This window comes from Dermacentor silvarum, chromosome 1 (genome assembly GCF_013339745.2).
Source record: "Dermacentor silvarum isolate Dsil-2018 chromosome 1, BIME_Dsil_1.4, whole genome shotgun sequence".
Lineage (NCBI taxonomy): Eukaryota > Metazoa > Arthropoda > Arachnida > Ixodida > Ixodidae > Dermacentor > Dermacentor silvarum.
Window position 1 is genome coordinate 84,708,526 of NC_051154.1, and position 19,242 is coordinate 84,727,767.

Below are 19,242 nucleotides of genomic sequence, written 5' to 3' on the forward strand. Positions count from 1 at the left end.
AAATAGAAGAGCACCTGTGGACGGACTCAAATGTAGCGCTTTGTTGGATACAAAGCTCGGATTTCATACAAAGCTCGGCAAAGCTTTGTATATAAAGCTCGTGATACAAAGCTCGGCAACCAAGTTGAAACAATTCGGTTATAACAGAGTTAACGAGATACGTCAAGTAACAGATCCATACCAGTGGCCTCACTGTCCGGGAACACAAAACCTGGCTGATCTGCTGACGCGTGGGTTTTGTTTCGCTTACAAACCTTCGAAATAGCTAGCTGTGGTGGAAAGGACCTAACTGGCTTCTACGTGCGGCAAATAGTTGGCCAACGAAATCTGATGCTCAAGATTCTAACCCGAAGAGGAACAAGTTGCTTCCGAGTTACAAACAAACGTTCCTGTAATGGTGAGCATGATAAGAGAACCACTTTTCAGTGCCGAAAAGATTTAGTTCTTGTTCACGAATGGCAAGAGTGACAGCATGGGTAAAACCCTTCGTGGACAACTGTCGATCGCCAACGCCACATACAGAAGGATCACTTACAGCTACTCAAGTTCAAGAAGCTCAGAACATCTGGTTCAAGTAATTGCAGAAGGAAATGCAGGATACCTATGCCAAGAGAGAGCCCAACTTGAAGTGGGACAAGACCTCGACAAGACGTCGTCTATAAGAGACCTGCATCCCTTTATCGACGAAAAGGGCGTCATGAGGATTAGAACTCGCCTTCAGAACGCCGATGTCACATACAACGAAAAGACGCCTGGGTTGCTGCCGTGCAACCACCCGGTCACGCGACTCATTATTTTGCAAGCGCACAGAACTGTGCTCCATGGCGGTGTCGGTGACACCTTAAATTAACATAGCGCACGGTTCTGGGTGCCCAGAGTGCGACAAGCAGTGAAGAGAGTGCTTCGAAAGTGTGTGATTTGTGCTTGGTTCCAAGTCAAAGGCTGCGAGTCCACCGGCAGCCCCTCTTCCCAATGATCGTGTGTGCGATTCGCGTCCTTTTGAGGTTACGGGTGTTGACTTTGCAGGGCCAGTTCTTGTGAAAGACTATAGGTGGCGTTAAAGTGTACATAGTGCTCTTATCGTGTGCAGCAGAGTAATTCACCTTGAGCATGTGGTTGCGCTTACTACAAACGCTTTCCTCATGGCCTTGAAAAGATTTTGTGCAAGACGTGGAACACCGCGAATAGTATACTCGGACAACACTACTACATTTAAGAAAGCTGCACGTGAGCTAGCTTCCATGCACCAGTTGTTGAGGAAATAGGAAGTTAGCCAGTATTGCTCTAACCCACGGCATAACTTGGAAATTTATTGCAGGGAGAACTCGTTGGTGAAGTGGTTTTTGGGAGCGGTTAGTTAAGATTGTGAAGATGTGCCTTCGCAAGTCATTGGGAAGGGCGTCTTTTGCCCGACAGCAACTGAGCACTTTGCTGACTGAAACAGAAGCCGTTGTGAATTATAGACCCATAATTTTTATTTACTCTTCTCCTAAAGAGCCAGACATTCTAACCCCGTCTCATTTTGTTTAGGCAGCCGTCTCCTGTCTAATGCTAAACGTCGGATGAACGGGAAAAAGAAATGCTGAGCTGCTCAACTTGTGGGTCCACAGGCAGCTAATAATGGAACGACTGTGGAAGCGATGGCTTCGTGAATATCTCCTGACACTTCGAAGCGTTCACTTGAGGAAAGCGTCAAAAGCTTATAGCATCAGTGGATGTGATGTTGTGATTATTCACGAAGACAAAGCTCCCAGAATGTTCTGGAAGACTTGTGTAGTGAATGACGGCATCCAAAGTAAGATGGCAACGTCCGTACATGTAAAGTTAAAATACCCAGTGACTCACAGATGATCCGACCTGTGCAGAAATTGTACCCCTTAGAACTCGCCGCCTCAGGCCCCGGAGTATGTTCAATATTAGAGGAAGAGGACGACGCCGGGGACTGGCGCGCTGAGCGCAAGCGGCTCGCTCGGTATCTAGCGCTTCTGGACTGATTCGAACGGCCAGTATGGACGTGTTGCTATGGTCTTTCGGGCAATAAACTTCCCCTTTCTCGCCCTTCTACTGTGAAGACTCCTTTGTTTTTCAATGCGCAAAAAGATAAATCCTATAGATGGTAGCGATAACTTAACCTGGGTATGAAACTACCTGACTCGACTAAGCTTTAGGCCGCAGTGTAGATATAGAGTGCTTATGATTCGACATTTCTTGGTTAACGTACGTGCTCAACTTGGGCGCCACCGTCGATGATTTGCCTCATTCTTTCAATACCAACGTGATCTGGTATCTAATGGAAACAAACTTGATGGCTGGCTGGCCAAAGATGATATCGCTATGGTGTTTTTGAAATGGCATATTGGAGTAAAGCGACATATTGTAAATCTCTTACCATCTCGAAGGCTCTCTTCCAGTCAGAGTAGACTACCTGTCACCAATGCGTGCACTTTATTATATGAATCTGAACACTCGCAATAAATCGAATAGTACAACAGCCGTAGGTGACGTCGGGTGACAATCGGTAACCGAGATACGGATAAGTAGGGATGGGAAATGCCGCCAACGACCTTCATCTGTTGTGAGCTATCAGTACAAACAAACGTAACCTTTCTGCCGACTTCCTTGTTAGAAGTGTTAGGCATTTGGCTTACAAGTGGTGAGCAAATAATTTCTTGTCGATAACTGTAATGTTCAATGTTACAGAAGACTCGGGATGGTTACCAAGGTGGGTATTGCGGTTGGGGTTGCAAAGCCTTATTAAACAGGGCCTAAAAGCCCTGAAGCCCTTGTACGGCGTTGTATATCCTCCAGATCTGTGATTTTCTGTTTGGCGAAGTAGATGATACGTGTGTCGATCTAGTAGTCCGAAGAAGTAATGGAAACAAGTCCAGTGGTGTCGATTCATTCTGGCAAGAACTACTGAACTTCAGTGCAACTTCACGTCGGCAACACGCGTGGAAATTTTACGTCACAGAATTATAAGTAGGTTGGTAAAAAAATTGCGGCAGAAACCATCTCAGGAGGACTGTCACGTTAATGCGATTAGCATTGAATAAATGTAGTGACACATCGTATTAATGAGTTAGCATTAATAGGTTATTTCACGCAATTTCAGGGCTATCTATCTATCTATCTATCTATCTATCTATCTATCTATCTATCTATCTATCTATCTATCTATCTATCTATCTATCTATCTATCTATCTATCTATCTATCTAACTATCTATCTATCTACCATTTTCCCTCGTACCTGGGTCACTGAATAGTCCGTGGTCGAATGGTTAGCGCATCCAGCTGCTGTGCTAGGTAATGGTTCCAATCCATCCAACCATCGAATCAACTTGGGCCACTGAGTAAGTGACAATTTGTGCATACGTGCCTCTCTTCAACGAAGCTCTTTCACGCCGACATGGGTCGCTATAGATGCGGGACTGGGTAGGTACAGCTGTTCGATGAAACTCTTTGACGCCGACTTGGATAAAAAAATTTCACACTTTCGCCCTAAGGGCGAAGCAATGAATGCGATAGCAACACAGCAATGTCATACGAAGTAAGGTGAGCGGCTTTGGTAGCAATATGAATTGTAGTAAACATGAGCTGATTAAGTAAGCAGGTGTGCTGCGGCGTAAGTAGACCGACATGAAGAGAGACTCGATGACCACGAGAAGACACGTGTGAAACGGTGGTGTTGATGAGAAGCGCTTCCCGTGGGCAGCGCGTGCGAAGGGACACACCTGTAGTGCTGCACTGCCGATCCGGGCAGCATTGCATGTGTAGCGTGCGTTGGAAAATGTCGCCCGACTAGTACTAACTGAATGAACAAGCGTGGTGTGAGCCCGCACAAACAAACACGAATAGATGACACTGAATGACTGCAGACAACGACTGTCAAAACGCTGGCAGCAAGCATACGCCGTAGCGGGCGAAGGTACGTGCGGTCTATCGCTTCAACGGTAACTGAGTGGCGAATGCACGGCGCATAAAGGTCAGAGCCGTGTGGAGATAAGAGACGGTGCGGACGAGCGACGAGCGCGGTTGTTGGCAGAGTAGAAGTGCGCCCCCCCCCCCCCCCACCCCCCCGCTCCCTCCGGCGCTGGCTTCCTGCTTCCTTGCTTGCGCGTGGATGAGTGCGTTCGCTCTCCGTGATAGCGCGCGTCCCCGCACGCTTCCGCTCGGGCATACGGCGCGCGGCGAAGATTTTATCTATACGGAACCTCACGGCGACGGCGACGACGACGGCGACGGCGACGGCAGAAATCCGGTTGAAGTGTCCATATAATTGCTATCGCAATAAAAAGATTATGGGGTTTTACGCACCACAACCACGATCTGATTATGAGGCACGCCGTAGTGGAGGACTCCGGAACAATTTTGACCTCCTGGGTCGCTTTTTTGCGCGGCTAACTTTACCATGAGGTGTTCCCGATTAGCAGAAAACCTAAGAGGATGTAATATTTGCGGTTATTCTTGTCAATCAGCGAATACCCTTGGCAGTCGATGCTATTTGGAGTTTGCAGTAGCTGGTAGCTTGTTAGCCGGCATTATTTCATTCTCTTCGTGCAAAATAAGCAACGATAAAAGTACGTAACAGTGGTCCAAACACCCCTAAGCGAGGCAGTACGACTACTCGCCCTTGTCGAAGTCGGTAGATTTCGCAAACGAAGGCTACCTTGTTGCGGTAGCCATTAAAATGTTGCATGGCTTAGCAGTTGCGAAAGGGCTCCTTAAGAACTCCTAGACTTTACAACATTTTTCTTTTTCAGTTATCTTGCTCTAGTCCGTTTTCGTTATGCTTCGGTTATTTAGTATATATATATCTAGATTTGACCCTTGTCGACAGAGTACTCCACTGTGACCCTAAAATTTTATATGCAATAAGTATTGTTGGGCCACGTGTCTATTCTGCAATAAGAGGAACAAATAGAATCTCGTTGTAATTCTTTCTGTGGCAATCATAAAATAAGTCTTGAAACACCGGTAACTCCTTCATCTCTTATCTCAATTACGGCGAGCCCCAGACTACAGACTTACTGCACAGACTCCAGGGTACATTTACAGAATCTCACGGGATCTTTACAAGAAGACCCAGGAACTCCTGAAAAACACTGACGGAACTTCAGTACAGAAAGTAAAGCTCCTGTAATCTCACGGAAAACGCTAAGAGTTTCTCCAGAAATTTGAATGATCATGGAGTTTGCATGGAGCATCCTTCAAGCTGTTGTGGCACCATACATTTCCTAGGCGAACATGCTAGACACGCCCTGTTAACAAGGATTCAGTGAGGTGACCTTTAATGAGCTCGCTATTAGCTTCAATCTCACAGAAAGCATGTACAACGTAATTCCAACGCTGGTGGAGTGACGTAAAAGCGCACAACAACGCACGCGAGCCAAAGTTGGAAGGCACTACGCCTCCATCAGAGACGTAGTTGGTTCGGTGCGCAAAGCCAACACGATTGAGACCTTCGACGTTTGTCAGCGCAAATTGCAAGTATTATCTGCTCACTTTAGCAAATCGTGCTTGCTGTGGGAGCCTGCCGCTTTCGCAGTAAATGAGATTAGAGCCGGAGGAATCGCTTGACACTGCCGTTTATTTAAAGACTTAGTTAACTTCCCTGTATTTCAGCTCCTCACACACATCCACGTAGTTAGGGTGATGGAACGGCGCATATACTGGGTCACTCGTGTCTCAGGGGAAAATATTTGGCTTGGGTTCATTTCTATAGCCAGTGCTATAAAATTTGCCTCCTTCTGCGTCTTCATGTCATCTAGAAATCTCATGAGCAGTGGTCCAACGAGGAATGTCTTTTGAGCCAACAATTCGACAGGGGGGCTTGACTTCATCAGGGCCCTGACGACAAGTTCTCTGTCGACACGTTGGCTCAAGAGACATCCCTTGTTCGGCCGCTGTTGATCATACGTAATCATGACGAGTCAAAAGTCCAAACAAGCTTTTCGTAACGAGACACAAAACTGCTGTGTTTAGAGGAAGTTTATTATAGGCTTCCTAAACAACGTGTAGAAAACTCTTTCGTGAGCAATTATGATGGCAAACTGAGTAATTTGTTACCGCAGGAGAAGCAATGATCTCATTCCCAGGGGATTAGTAGAAAAGGAAGCACCAAGTGAGAGAGAGAGAGAAAGGGTGCATAGAAAGGCAGGGAGGTTAACCAAAAGTAGTTACGGTTGGCCACCCTGCACGGGTGGAAGGAGTAGGGGGATAACAAGAGAAAGAGAGTGGAATAGGAAGAGAGAGAGAGAAAAAGAGACGAGCACAAACCAAGTGATGATTCACTCATGTGCAAGGTATGTGATGAAATATTTTATAATATTGGAACAGGCTGATGAAGAGGCACTAAATATCAGTCCGGAGACAACTCTTTCGGCCGAATCTTCAATTTCTTGTTCATCCTGTTGCATGAAGTACATTGCATTAGAAGTAAAAAAAAGAACTCGATCAAGCACATTCAAAATTTCGAAAATAATCTACAAGAAAGAAATTGGCTGACGATCTTGCATGTTGCAGATTTCAGAGAAAAAAATATACAGATCCCACGCAGTGTGGGACTCGGTGTAGGCGAAGCTTTCATGAGCCAAAAAGGCAAATTGGTGCGTTCCGACAACAGACGCGCTGCAGATTTTAGTGATGAACGCGTCCCTCAGCCACCATGATGGTCCTTGAGGAGAAAGCGGAATTTTCATTCAGCATGAAAACGTGTTGAATCACAATACACGTCGTGCTCGACCTTCTAGAAATGTACTGCAGTGCCACACTACGATGAGAAACGCGCAGCGAATTTCGGCGGCGAACACATACTGTAACATCTATCTTCATCGTCAGCTATAGAGATGAGCACGCTCACTTCTAGGAAAACTGGTATAGGTACCGTTTTATTGCGCGTGTTTGGGTGTTCGTGTATGGCCTAATGGTTAGAGGATCAGACTTCTGTGCTGGGACGGGGTTTGAAACCGAACATAGGAAACATAATTTCTATATATATATATATATATATATATATATATATATATATATTGTAATGAAGAGAAATACACACTGGGGCTCGCTTGAGGGCGCGGGCAGGGAGAGCAGACGACGAGGCAGATAATAGAACAGCCGGCCCAGGAACGGGTGCTGTCTCTGTGGCTCCTTTATTCCATTACAATGGCACAGGCTACCACGAACCTGCCTTAAGGCGTTCCAGCCTTAAGTGTTTCCTCCCATGGTTCTTCGGCGTGCCGGGTCCCTCCTGCCCAGGAACGCCGTACACGCTTCCTTAGGTATGGAGCCCGCCACGCTACCACCGCCGCAAGTACCCTCTGTACCATCCGGGGAAGGCGTCCAAGCCTGCTCGGTGGCTCTAGGACAGGGATGTACCGATACCCTCGTCCACGCCATCGCCAACCTGACACAACAGCTCCAGGTTATGACGACCGCCTTCGCGTCCGTCAGTGGTTGCGTCCTGCCTGGGAACGCCGTCCACGCTTCCCTGCAGCCGGCTTTCGTGGAAATACCAACGTTCCGCGGCTTTCAAGACGACGTCATCTTTTGGGTTGAATCTATCGATGCCTTGGGTGGTCATCATGCTTGGCCAGAACAAAAGAGATGGCTGATTGCCGCAAAACGCTTTTGCGGGGCCGCCAAGGGAAAACTACGAAGGTATCAAGCAGTGGTCCTGGCCTGAATGGAGTGCAGCTCTGATAGCTGCATTCGGCCCGCTCACGTATGCCTGCGACGAGCCCGGCCAGCACTGCTTTGCGGCCGGAGCTCCCGAAGAGCACCACCTGGACGTGGCAGTAGTACCCAGCAACACTTGGACAGAGAGGTCCGCAGGCTGCCCCACCGCAGACACTGGCTCATCGGGTGTCGCCGCCGGCTCTACCGAAGACGGTGAGAAAAGCATGGTGACCACCGCTCCTCCTTTGACGTGTACGCCAGCCGAGCTTCTGCGACTGCAACCCCACGAAGCTCGGGAGCAGCACCATGTTGCCGCTGCAGCTGCACCCAACAACGTTTTGGCCGGCAGGCTCGCGGCCTGCCCCGCTGTATACATCGGTTGCGAGCTACTTTTCCCGCCGCGGGTCTCGGGCTCTACTTCAGCATCCTGCACCACACCATCACTGCCAGAGCCCGAGATGACATCCCATACACTGCAGTTGGCGACACAATCTGCAAGCTCCACACAAGAACCACACCTCATGACTTCAAAGCAGCCATTGGCCGAATTCGGATACTTAATTAGGCCAGGTATCTCCTTCCGATGGCACGGCTTCTGACCAGGACAGTTCGCTTGCAGGCGAATTTCTGCCGAGACTTGCCAGGTCGAGCACCTCGGAGTGCCTTCGACCGGCAGCTGCAACTCTGCGGAAGCGCAAGTCGCGTCGCGCACCGGCATTGAAACCCGCCCCGCCATTGCCTCAGACACCTGGTTTACCAACCCCACGTACTACAAATGATCGCAATCAGTGCAACCGTCCCCGTTTAGCGATACAGACGGCGGTTCAGTGTCCGAGACCGCCTGCCATGTTTTAGCAAATGCGACGAGATAATCATCGGCGAGGCATGCGACCCGAGCGCAACACTCAGTTCCGACCCCCAGAGAAGCTGGTTGAGCACAGGATGGCCCTAACGATGACGACTCCCATTCCCCAGTCTTGTCGATTATGGATTTCCATGACCAGCGCGCCCTCACAACCATCTGAGCTATCTTCGGCAGCGTGGCCGAGTGTAATGAAGAGAAAAACGCAACGCACTGGGGCTCGCGCGCTCGCATTGCGGGCGCGGGCAGGGAAAGAAGACGACGAGGCAAATAATAGGACAGCCTGCCCAGGAACGGGTGCTGTATCTGTGTCTCCTTGATTCCATTATATATATATATATATATATATATATATATATATATACATACATATTTGGGCACATCAGCAGACACAAGAAGTGGCAGTCTCACTGCCAACCACAATGTCAAATGAAATGATACCACGACACAGTACATCTTGTAATCACCGCACCCCTATCCCTAATATTCTGGCTGCAACTTCGTTCCAATGGCTACCTATCAGATAGCCGCTGCACTCGACATGTAGTTGTCGGTTTGAATGGGGCGCTATCAATTTAATAGAGTTAAGGCTGCATATAACTTCTGCAACCTTCCCACATTCATTCTGGGGGATTGGCCAAGAATGGGCACATACCAATATCACATACGCAGTGCCGAAGTTGTCTGCTCGGCCACATACCCAGTGGTACATACCAAGTCACCCAAGTTGTCACCAAGACATACAGCAGCTTATTGTCTATTCGGGCACATATCCAGTGACCCATGTTATCCGCTCGGCAAGACAGCAGCTAGCACATACCTAGTGCACCAAGCTAGTAGACAGCTTGGATCACTCGGTATATGTGCCACCGTTTATCGTGCGAGATCATCCAACTACCTAATGTGGCCAAAGTAGCTAAAGAAATCTATCACTTCAAAGAAAAAGTACTACCTAAACAACTGCTCGAAACGGAGTTACAAAAATCAGGGTCCAAAAAAAAAAATCAACACGACGTTAATTCTGGCTCAACTTAGTGGAACTATAGTCAGCCGAAGAAAGAAAAAAAAGCGCTAGACGTGTTCGGATAGGGCTATTACTCAGAATAAGCGGTGTATTAGGGATTTCAGTCAAGGGGCTTTATTTTGTAAGGATTCTTTTCCCCCGATTTAATAAATTTCCTATCATCCATCGCGCAGAATGGCCCGCCTCAGTGACAGCGGGGGTAGGGCTTCGCGTTGTCCAAAGACGAAGGATAAAAATAACCGAAAATGATAAGAATTGTTAGAAAATACAACCCAAGAAATAAAGTGGCTGGTAAATAAAATGAACGAATAAATTTTACAGTGTCACTCTGACTTTATTTGTGAGCAGCACGTGTTGCAATTATTTGATGGTTGGCAATTAATTCAGCCTCAGATCAGTCCAATACAGTAAAAAGCCTTCCGCAGAAAGCTGAATGTGTCGCCTCCTCTTCTTTTTTTTTACTTAGAATGATCACTTCCTTCTGGATTACATGGATGCTTCTGATAGACCACTTATCAACGATATAGATATAAACATTGCGATATCACTCTTCTGTGCGTATAGATTCCAAATTAAACTTCAGGACCTCACGGAATTGCCAACCAATTATTGCGCAGATATATGCTGAGTGCGCTTCAAAGTGTTTGAAAACCATTCATCAGTTTCACATATATGAATGCTGGATCCCAATGCCATGTAGTTCAGGAAAATCACACAGATCCATAAAAGTGGCTACGAGAGAGACTGACCTATATTCACAATTATAACGTTCGCTAAGATACCCTATCTAAACAGTTACTGGCTCATCTGAAGAGATTTAATATATTAAATTATGAACAAATTTGTTTTTGTAGTCGCACTCAAACCTAATGCAACTGACTGAAACAGTTGTGGACCCGGCAAATGTCATAAATAACCGCCAAGTGCAATATTATTCCTAGATTTCGCAAAGGCAAAGTGTCTCCATGTTGGCAATAACCAGTCAGATTTATTGCGCGAGTCATCTACCGTACTACACGATTCCAGCGTCCCCGCGCGCAGGGCCTCACGGAAAGCTATTCATGGCGTAATAGGTTCAATCATCCGCGACAGACAAAAGAGGGCTAAAATATATGGTGTAATGCACGCACGCACGCACGCACGCACAATGTGCTTGAAACAATGAATTAGGACGCCGTATTTTATTGCCCCAACCCAGCTACTCTTCTATAACATAACCGCCGCTTTCCATGTTCCACCGTACCTGCGCAATGCTGACGGTAACATTATAGCTTCGTGACAGCAGTTGTTAACGCTCATTAAGACATTCGAAAACTTGAAATGTCCGATCTTTGTGATGGCAACGCCATGTTGGTAGCTGTGCATTCATTGATCCGTTTTACAATACCTCCTATAGCTGCATTCCGAATGCATACCATAAGAGACAGCAAAATATTTTGCTTTCTTATAGAGAGGTCCTAATTTGAGCATAGTTCCTCTAAATGTAGTATATATATATATATATATATATATATATATATATATATATATATATATATATATATATATATATATATGCGCGGCTATGGATCCATGTATAGAGAAGCCGGAGTTCACCGGCAAAGACAAAGTTTGTTTCACGGTGCAGCGATCACAGCCTAACCTCTGTATATTCTGAAGTTTCTGTTTCAACTTATATTTTGAATCTACGCGCACCTGCCTGCTGCTTTCTATTTTCTCGACGTCGGTGCGCCTGAGAAAAAGAGCTCGAAAAAGCGGCAAGCGTCTATCCGTTGCTGTGCCGTCGTATACCGGCGGGTATGGCACGAATCGCAACTTTGAAACAACAAAGAATTGATTCCACTTGGGTTCCGTGATTGATGCGCGCCACTAGAATTGAAAGAAACGTGGAAACTTCAAGTCTGGAAAAATGAAAGCAATAATAAGTAGAAGAGAGGATCTACTGTGGATCGATGGGCACGCCTCCCTGAATTTCCTCCTCCAGCCCAGGCCCTGATTTCAGGAACGTCCTTTTCCCTTTGCGTTTTTCTTTGCTAATCTTGTTTCCGCCGAAAAGGGTAGAATAGCATAAAGATTTCATGCCGTTTCGTGGAAAGGAAACATCCTGTGCGTCCGTAACTCGGGGTGCACCTCTGGTCGGACACGGTGTGTGCGTCTAGGCGTGCGTGCTTATGCGTGTGTGTGCGTGCGGCGGTACGAAAAATGTTCGTGTTTTTCTTGCAAAGATTGGGCTCGTATTTGATGCTTTTTTGGTTGCTTTATTTCGTTTTGTCGCTTAAGCTGACTGACTCTTCTGCCTTCCTCGCTTAGGGAGCCATCAAGTATAAAAACAACAACAAAAAAGAACTTGCCTGGGGATACCAAACTAGAAGAGAAACGTCTTTTCCCTTCTCCCATGTTCTTTAGTGCATCAATTTTGTTGCGGGAAATCACTGAATGGTTCAGAATAGATGCGCCTATTCCCTATAGTGTCACTTAGAGATGCCTGGAGTATTATACGCACACGTGTTGCGGCTCGGTCACGCCTGTTTATGCGAGTGTAAATGTTTGGCGCAGTGTTACCCCGTAGATTATTACGTACTCGCTGCTGATCCGCTTCCGTCGAAATTCGAAATGATTGTACAATGCTAGGTAGTACATGAATAATATACAGCAACCATCCTCAAATTGGCCGCGACAATGTTATGGAACACTTCAGGGGAAATAGCGCAAAACAGACGCGAACCGAGAAACACATATGACAGGATGGGGGCCAATGTGGATCTCAGGACGCGTCGGCTGTTCGTCGGTTAATTATCCTTAAGTATGACACAAGTTGGACACTGCTGGCGCAAGACAAGGGTAATTGGAGATCGCTGGGAGAGGCGGTCGTCCTGCCAGTGGACATAAAAGTAGGCTGCTGCTGATAATGATGGTGATGATGATGACACACAAACTAGCTCTAGCAAAGATTCTGCTTATGGAACACTTTTTCCGTGGACCACTGTCAGTGCAATTTTCTGCATCTTCGGCTGCAGCGATGAATATTTACGGCTTTATAATTTATTTAGATGATATTGAAATGATTGGCAACAATTTTGTTGCCGACTTCTTCACAATAAATAAATTGTTAAATATGAGTCTATAAGATAGCTGTCCGGACGTAAAGTAGTTTTCGCAAACATGCATGTGCAGTCAATTGAACATTGAAAAAAAAAAGCCATCAGAGGACAACTTCTACTGTTTTAAAATAAATTTACTGCATTAAAACTGATTATGTTAAACATAACTATTTGAATAAAAGGCACACATAGAGCAAAAGCCAACGCATTTAGCACAGGCCACCATAATTTTCGCCAGATGACGTTAATCCGCTTACAATGAAACTATATGAACACTGAAACCACAAAACAACTAAAACTCAGAGAATATCGTTTCAAAAACCTTTTGAAATCCTTTTAACATTTATAAAATGAGCTTGGAGCCTTATGAAGGCCGTGTAAAAACCTCGAGAATGTCGCCACATTGGCATCCCCATTTTTTATTGAAACTTTAGCTGCTTATATTAGGTTGTATTAGGCGCACTTAATTTCACAAATACTATACAACTGGATTTGAAATCAGTTATATTTGGGCACTAGATTCGGGAAGTTGGGCACGTTGATTAACAGTTTGTTATTTACAACACCTCATGGCAATGTTTGGGGTGGGAGTGACGCCGCAGTATACGGCTCAGCATAAAGTTTGACCACGTGGAGTCCTTTAACGCGCCCTCCGTAAGTTAAGTTCATGAAGGTTGCTAAATTCCGCCACTATCGTAATGCGGCCGTCCCGGCAGGGACTCAGCCCCATCGCCTTGTGCATAATTGCTCAACCATATATGCCAGCTTGCTACAGTGGAGACGAGGTAAGCTTTTCCAGTGTTCCGGTGTTATCTGCACGCACATGTATACTTCCAACATGCTCATTGTCTCCTGCGAAATAATGTTTCCTCACAAAGATCGGCAACTTAAGGAACGGGATTTCGACGAGAGCCTTTTAAGAACTTTAGTATTCGCATTTTGTTACTTTAGTATTTGGGCCTTTCAGCAGTTTCGTTAAGTTCCCGTACGTAGAAGCTTGCACATACAATTTTACGAGTATATAGCTGTTGCAGGCGCTTTTGAACTGCAGTCGCGGCATTCCCTGCGTCGTAAACCTCAGCCGCAGTGGCAGCGTCCTATTCGCTTCGTGACGCACGCTTCGCCGTAGCTTACCGGCTAGGGGGTTCTGCTGCTGTGCATAACGTCGCGGGTTCGATATCGTGACACGGCAGCCACATTCCAATCTGGGCGGAACGCAGAAACGCTTATGTGCTCACATTTCTACACAGGTTAACAACCACAGGGCCCGTATTCTTATAAAGCTCTTGCATTATAATTGTTCGTAGGAGCAAATTGCAGTCCATTCTGATGCTGGTCATATTATTAGCTAAGGCGGCCACCCAATGGCAAAGAGCACCAACGAGCGAGAGGCTTTGTGAATACGGCCCCAGATGGCCAGAGCTCACGTTACATCCAATAAATCAACCAATCATTCTCGAAAAGCTCCATGAATTCGGCTCCCGATTAACTATCTGCAGCAGTACGAGCTCTTGTGTTACGGTCTTAGTCGTTCTGCTTTCCCGTAGATGATGCTGCGCATCAGGTAAATATCTAGGCCCATATTCACAAGATTTTACGCTGGATTGTTCGTAAGAGCGAATAATAGGCTACCAATCACTGTGTTAGACAAATTATTAAGTAGAGTGACCACCCAATGGCAAGAAGCACTTACAAACCTAAAGGCCATCACGTCTCATTTCAGCTCTAATTGGAGTTGGTAATATCTCGTCTCTAAGTTCCCTGTAAACCGACCAAACGGAGGCGACCATTTGCAAACGGGCGAAGTTCCACTGACAGATTGTTATTGAGGCAAATAACTGTAGAACGCCGACCTTAATACCCGTTGTCGCAGAAGTTAGCGATGACAGCTATATACCGGCTACATCGTACTTCCCGAAGTAAAGTAAGCGATTGCAGCAGCGTTGACACTTTAGCTCACTTTAGTGCGCGTATGCCTGTTTCGCTTTTTGTGTCTCTCGTCTAATATTGTTGTGCTAATATCGCCGACGCATTACGTCAAGACAGCGCGAGTGGAGCGAGCGTGTGAGCCGGCAGAATAAAGTTGTTTCTTGTATCTCATATCTCGACGTGGCAGCATCGCTCCTCCTCCGCCACACAGGCTTTATTTCTTTCATTCTCGTTTTCTTTTTTGAAATTGTAGGTGCCATTAATTTACTAGCGGGTGCGCTACAATCTAAGGACTCGGCTCGACTGTTGCTAAGTGGTGCATATATCATCATCATCATCATCATCATCATCATCATCATCATCATCATCATCATCAGCCTATATTTACGTCCACTGCAGGACAACGTTTATTAAATTCGAAAATGTTTATTAAATGCTCCGAGTAGCCAGTGCCAGAGCGCTCGGCGTGCAGCCATCTTCGATTCCTTTCGGAACGGGTCTTCATCACCAGCCTATATTTATGTCCACTGCAGGACGAAGGCCTCTCCCTGTGATCTCCAATTACCCCTGTCTTGCGCTAGCCGATTCCAACTTGCGCCTGCAAATTTCCTAACTTCATCAACCCACCTAGTTTTCTGTTATCCTCGACTGCGCTTCCCTTCTCTTGGTATCCATTCTGTAACTCTTATGGTCCACCGGTTATCCATACTGCGCATTTCATGGCCTGTCCAGCTCCATTTTTTCCCTCTTAATGTCAACTCGAATATCGGCTATCCCCGTTTGCTCTCTGATCCACACCGCTCTTTTCCGGTCTCTTAACGTTAGGCCTAACATTTTTCGTTCCATCGCTCTTTGTGCGGTCCTTAAAGGGACACTAAAGAAAAAACCGAAAGTTTAGCTTAAATGGTAGATTATCCTATCACGATCACAGACATACCATTCTTACTGCGAACAGAGGTTTAATAAGCGAGAAAATAGCGAAAAACTGAAGGATAGGTGCTGACGCCCCTTCGAATTTCCCGCACTACACGATCGTGACGTCGGATATCACAAACGCAGCCCGGCCGCGATTGGTCGAGAGCGATTTAGCGGTGTTATAAAACGCAAAATGAAATACACCTTAAACGTACATAAACAGCATTTGCCAACTTTTTAAGCCATTTCAAGTGCGGACGTACAAGTTTAGCGCCAAATTATATAATAAGAAAAAATGGCGTGGTGCTACATGCGGTCATGATAATTTCGTAGTTTCGTTTTGGCTCCATGCATCCTCGCGCGCGCCTGTTCCGGTCTACAGTGTTGCAGTGTTAGGTTGCGTCGCTCGAAAACGTTAACTTCGCGGGAAACACCCAGATAATGCCTTGTGTGTGTAGTGTTGAGGGCTGTATCAACGGCGCAAGGCGCTTGCTCAGGGTCAGCGGCAGTGTTGACCCGACTGTGTCCTTTCATGTGGTGCCGCGCGATGAGCCCCGGCGTTAGCAATGGCTCAGTGCTCTGCCGATGATAAAACGGCAAAAATGCCTCAGAAACCAATGGTGTGCTCTCTGAATTTCTCGCCCACGGATTATGTATGTAATCCTGCTTTCGGAAAGTATCTTGGGGTGCCTCAGAGGCCAGTTCTTTCTCGAGCAGCTGTTTCATCAATGTCGCCTTCATCAAATCACCTACTGATGCCACTGCAGCAGCAAACTGGCGGCTCGGTGAGTGCTGAATGTCATTAAAAAAAGACACGAGAAAAGTCACAAGCCTGCGTGTGCACACGCAGCACAGTCACAGCGTAAGATGGTTGAGCGGCTCAAGAGTAGCTCCAATGTAGGCACCACGCACAACAGGGCCTTCGCGGCAGTCTGTTCGCCTCGTTTTGACGAGAACGATCTGAACTGTCCGCCCGGCGTCGATGGTGGGCTACGGCTTGTAATGCTCTCTCCACAGCAGTCTACTGAGCCCGATCAAGCCTTACAACTGCAACTTACATGTCGGGCGCGCCGCGTTTGCAGGAAACTTAACTAGATGGCGCCACCATACTGGCGGAGGCTCGGCAGCTTGGGAGCGCGTTGATTGCGCGCCTCGCCTGAATCGCATATCGTGGTCTGCGCCTGCGGACGCTGCGTTTGCAAGCATCTTACCTAGATGGTGCCACCATACTGGCGGAGGCTCGAGTCGTGTCGCCCTGCGTTTGCCTTAGGGTTATTTTCCGCGGCCCGATAGCAAGCGCTTGAGTGGCTCAGTGGTAGAGTATCCGGATCCCACGCAGCGGGCGCGAGTTCGATACCGGCGAGAATCGGGTATTTTTTCGCGTTTCCGGCTATAGCGGTTACGCGGCCACCGGCGGCGGCATCATCGCGACCTGAAACGGCTATTGGAATGAGCCCATAACAGCTTACGCTGTAAAACCATACCAAGTACGCGCGCAACTTTCAACGCTTGTTCTGTCGGGAACATCGTCTCCTGGCGGACCGGCGGCCTCACCGCCTCACCTTCCGTCGACGAAAACGAGGCTTCGCTTTTCGTCGGCGCGGCCGGCTGCTCACCGCCATCGTAGGCGGAAACACCTACCGCACGAGCATGGAGGATCATTTCGTGCTCCGTTTCACTGAAGTCGATCAAATGCAGTCCTGCTTCCCTGGCGAGCTCTTCGTTGTATGGTTCAGTTTAGCAACGGTAGTCATCGCGGCCAGCAGAACACTTTAGGAAAAGTCGCAGCGAACCCAAACGCAGCGGCCATGCAGCCTATGATGGAGTGAGCGCCTCAGCCATTTACGTAAGCGGTGACATATCATGGCGCCCTCTGATTCGCTGAGAGCAATGAAATCCGTGACGACACGGCTTCAGCGCCGAATCTGGGGTGAGAGAATTTGAGGAAAAAATATTTAGTCTTTGTTTACGAATTTCTCCGCTAATAACTCATATTTTTGCACCCAACAAGAACTGCATGCATTCCTGAAGGTCCCTTCACCTCAGTGCGACTGACAAGCTCAAACTATACACCATGATCAAGAGGGCCTATAAGCAAGCCCTACATCTTCCAATTTCCACATCTAACAAGAAAATGGACGCCCTCGGCATTCACAATACCATAGATGAGCTTATTAAAGCTCAGCGTATAACCCAATACGAACGACTCGCCAACTCCACCACGGGCCGGCACATTCTGCGCACCCTAGGCATAACCTACACCACCCAATTCGGACCAAAAGTACCCGTCCCTCCAAACATTCGCGCTCAGTTAGTTGTCCCGCCCATACCTCGTAATATGCACTCAGAACACAATCAGGAGCGATGTGCAGACAGAGCTAAACATCTACAAAAGCGCTACGACCAAGCCGCAGACGTAGCCTGCGTGGACACCGCGGAATACCCCCATCAGAACGCCATGGCGGTCGCCGTAGTCGCGGGCTCGCAGTACCGCCTCGCCGCGGCCTCATCAATACTCACCACTCAACCCGAAGAAGAAGAGGAAACGGCTATCGCCTTGGCCTATGCCTCTACCAATGCACACTACATCATCAGCGATTAAAAACGGCTATTCGCAACTACACAAGTGGACTCATAGCACCCCGAACACAGAAAATACTCTCCGGCACTCCCGCCTCAAGGCAACGCCGCGTACAGACCATCTGGTCCCCTGGTCATTCGGGTCTGGCTGGAAACAAAGCCGCCCATGATGCCGCCCGAGCTCTCGCACACCAGGCGCATCATCCGTCTCCTGCGTCTTCCGATCCTGACGAGCCCTCTGTTCTGCATCGTGGTCACGGCGCGACCGAATGGTCACATTCAGAGAAATCCTCCTCCACTACTGCAGAGAGCGGTTAGGCTACCCCCCCAGCACACAAAACACTGAATAAATTACAATCCACCACTTGGCGACTACTTCAGACGCGAACTTTCCCAAACCCCATGCTATACCACCACATTTACCCCGATGCATACTCCCCACTCCGCAAAGCCTGCGAGGCCCGCGCTGACCTCGATCACATCATCTGGGCATGCTCGAAAGCTACACCCACCAACAACCACCGCATTAACACTACACGTATCATAACTACGGCCGAGCAGTGGGAGACTTTTCTGCTCAGCTTGGACCCAGAAGAGCAGCTCTGGGCCGTCCGGATGGCCGAAGACGCCGCAAGAAAGCAAGGGCTGGCCGCCGTCTGAGGAAGGGGAGGCCTGGGGTTTAGTCTCCCAACCCCCGCCGCCCCAGACCCCATCATGAACACAATAAAGATTAATCTCTCTCTTTTATTCCAGCTGAATTTCCTGTTTCTCTTTAGTGTCCCTTTAACTTGTTCTCGAGCTTCTTTTTTAACCTATAAGTTTCTGCCCCATATGTTAGCACCGGTAGAATGCAATGATTGTACACTTTTCCTTTCAACGACAGTGGTGAGCTCCCAGTTAGGATTTGGCAATGCCTGCCGTATGCACTCCAACCCAATTTTATTCTTCTGTAAATTTCTTTCTCATGATCAGGGTCCCCTGTGAGTAATTGTCCTAGATAAACGTACTCCTTTACAGACTCTAGAGTCTTACTAGCGATCCTGAATTCTTGTTCTCTTGCCAGGCTATTTGACATTATCTTTGTCTTCTGCATGTTAATCTTCAACCCCACTCTTACACTCTCTCGGTTAAGGTCCTCAATCATTTGCTGTAATTCGT